Genomic DNA, 2,680 nt, shown 5'->3' with positions numbered 1-2,680 from the left:
CAGGCACGCTGGGTTTGAAATTTCCCTGCTGAGGATTTGGGTCAGGAATGTTGTCACGTGAAGTTCCAGGAGAGATTATGATTGAATCAAAGTATATAAAAAAAAAAATCAAAATATATATATATGCATATATGTGTATATATGTATATATGTATATATGTGTATGTGTGAATATATATGTATATGTGTATATATGTATATATGTTCATATATGCATATATGTGTGTGCATATACGTATGTATATATGTGTATATGTGAATATATATATGTATATATGTGTGTATATATGTATATATATGTGTGTGAATATATGTATATATGTGTGTATATATGTGTATGTATATGTGTGTATATATTTATATATGTATATGTGTATGTATATGTGTGTATATATTTATATATGTATATATGATTGTATATATGTATATATGCATATGTTGTATATATGTATATATGTATGTATATATATGTATATGTCTGTATATATGTATATATGTATGTATATATATGTATATATGTGTATATGATATATCATATACAGTATATCAAATACGTTTGTGCCGTAAATGTCCACTGTGATTGTGACTTGTTTGTGTGTTCGGTTCCAGGCGACTGCTGCGTCAGTGACTCTGATCTCAGCTCCAGGTCACTCCAGGTGTTGATTGAGATATTCCTGATTATCACGGCTACTCTCCTGGGAATTCTCTCCTTCTCATGTTGTGAGTACGCAGCAGTTTTACAAATATACAAAAACACACAAGTATTCACCTCAGTCGCAGCTACTGTACCTGGTCACTAGAGGTGTATAGTGGCGCGTTGATTTACCCGTGTTTTGTCTTTTTATCGTTTGTTTTGTTAATGGTAAAACTGGTAACTGAAAACAGATTACACTGATGACAGGTGGGTCAGCTGACATTTGAAACCAAAAGACGAAAAAATCAAGACGTGTGGGGGAGGGGCGGGATCAGCTCACAGTCAGATTCTGAGTGGATGGACTGTTCTAGGGGTTTTTTCTTTGTCTCTGAACAGAGTCTATATAGATGATATAAGGGGAGACTTTAGGCCACGCTTGGCATTGTGGGAACTACTAGTCGGTGGAGTCTTATGTGGACAGTTCTGTTCTCAGGGCATTTGGCACAAAGTAAAGAAACTCTGTTTTGTTCCTGACATTTTTATTAAAAAAATGAATTGGATTAATGGATTAAAAAGCCAAACGGACCACATCTGGCCCCCGTGCCATAGCTTGCCCATGTCGGACTCACGTGTCGCACCATAACATGTGACTCTTACATATCCGATGGGTAAATGTTATGGTCTGAAGCTCAGAGGGTTATTGTAATTCTCCATCCTCTTCTACTTCCTGTACAGAAGTGGAGCCACGTTGTGATCACATGAACAAACGGACGGTGGTTTTTTTTGGGGATGGCAGCTTCCTGAGCTGAGCTGGTGCCTTTGATTAGATGCTAATGTCATTAGCACAGAGACACGTTGCATGAATGCCTCTCTGACCAGACTTGAACAGTGCGCTCCTTTGTGTGCTCTTCTGATGACATTAGCGCCCCCTCACCTCCCTCTGACTCTGCAGCCACGTCCTGTCTCTGCAGCCAGCAGGCAGCAGGCAGTGGTGGTGGTGGTGGTGGTGGTGGTGGGCTGGTGATCCCCTCTCCTCCTGACTCCACTGTGACAGAAAGCTTTTCATGTCACATCTTCAGACCCTTGTTTTTTTCCCTCTCTCTCTTCTTCTATATCTGACTCTTTCATCTCTCTTCTCCCTCTGACTTCAGGGAACTGTGTAACCCACAACAAACACCCAGCTGCCCCACACCACCACCACCACCACCACCACCACCACCTCACTCAACCGCACAAAGAACCCTAAAATGAGCTGTGCGATCTGGACGCTGACAGCCAAATTATGTGTATGTTTCTACATCGGTTGCCTCCTCTCCTCCCCCTCCTCCCCCTGGGGGCAGTCTGTGGTGGTGGGTGGAGGGGGAGGGGGGGTCATTACCTCATCAGACTGTCGATTCTTTTTTTACCTCACAAATATTCACTTTTCACTGACGGAGTTGTCAGCTCTGTTACGGTTCAGGCTCTGCGTTTACGGGCATGTGTCATGAGTTAAACGTTAGGCCCTAACTCCGCAATCTGGTTAGCTCCTGGGCTGGAAAACCACGAGCGGAGTCCGGAGTATGGGAAAAAACACAATGAAAAGCAGTTGGGTTTTTTTTTACTTCTACTGCAGTCTACAATTACTTTGTTAAAATAATTAGTGGGTCGATACAGAGAAGGAAAACGACGCTAGCTCGCTGCTTACTAATGAGCACTCTTTGTCCTCTAGGGGGTGCTATGGATGCAGTTCGCATGTCATTGTCAATTGTAATTCAGCTATAACATAGTTTACGACAACAGCTAGCACAGTTAGCTTTTAGCAACGGCAGTGGTGGCACTTTGGTGACAGTCAAGTGATGCAATGCTAGGAACTTTTCTGTATATTTTACAGTAACAGGATGTGACGGTAAAGAAAAACGGTTTCTCATGTTGACACCATCGCACGAGCGTCTTATACCTGAGCAGATGCTAATCCTTATTCACGACTCCACCCGTCTTCCGTGCGCCCTGTACGTCGTTCACTGTTTGGTGCAACATCTGGTTCGGGGTGATGCTCTTTGGTCTTTA

Source organism: Cynoglossus semilaevis, chromosome 11, assembly GCF_000523025.1.
Source record: "Cynoglossus semilaevis isolate Cse_v1.0 chromosome 11, Cse_v1.0, whole genome shotgun sequence".
Taxonomy (NCBI): Eukaryota; Metazoa; Chordata; class Actinopteri; order Pleuronectiformes; family Cynoglossidae; genus Cynoglossus; species Cynoglossus semilaevis.
The sequence above is the reverse complement of the archived record's forward strand: the minus strand, read 5'-3'. Positions refer to the sequence as shown.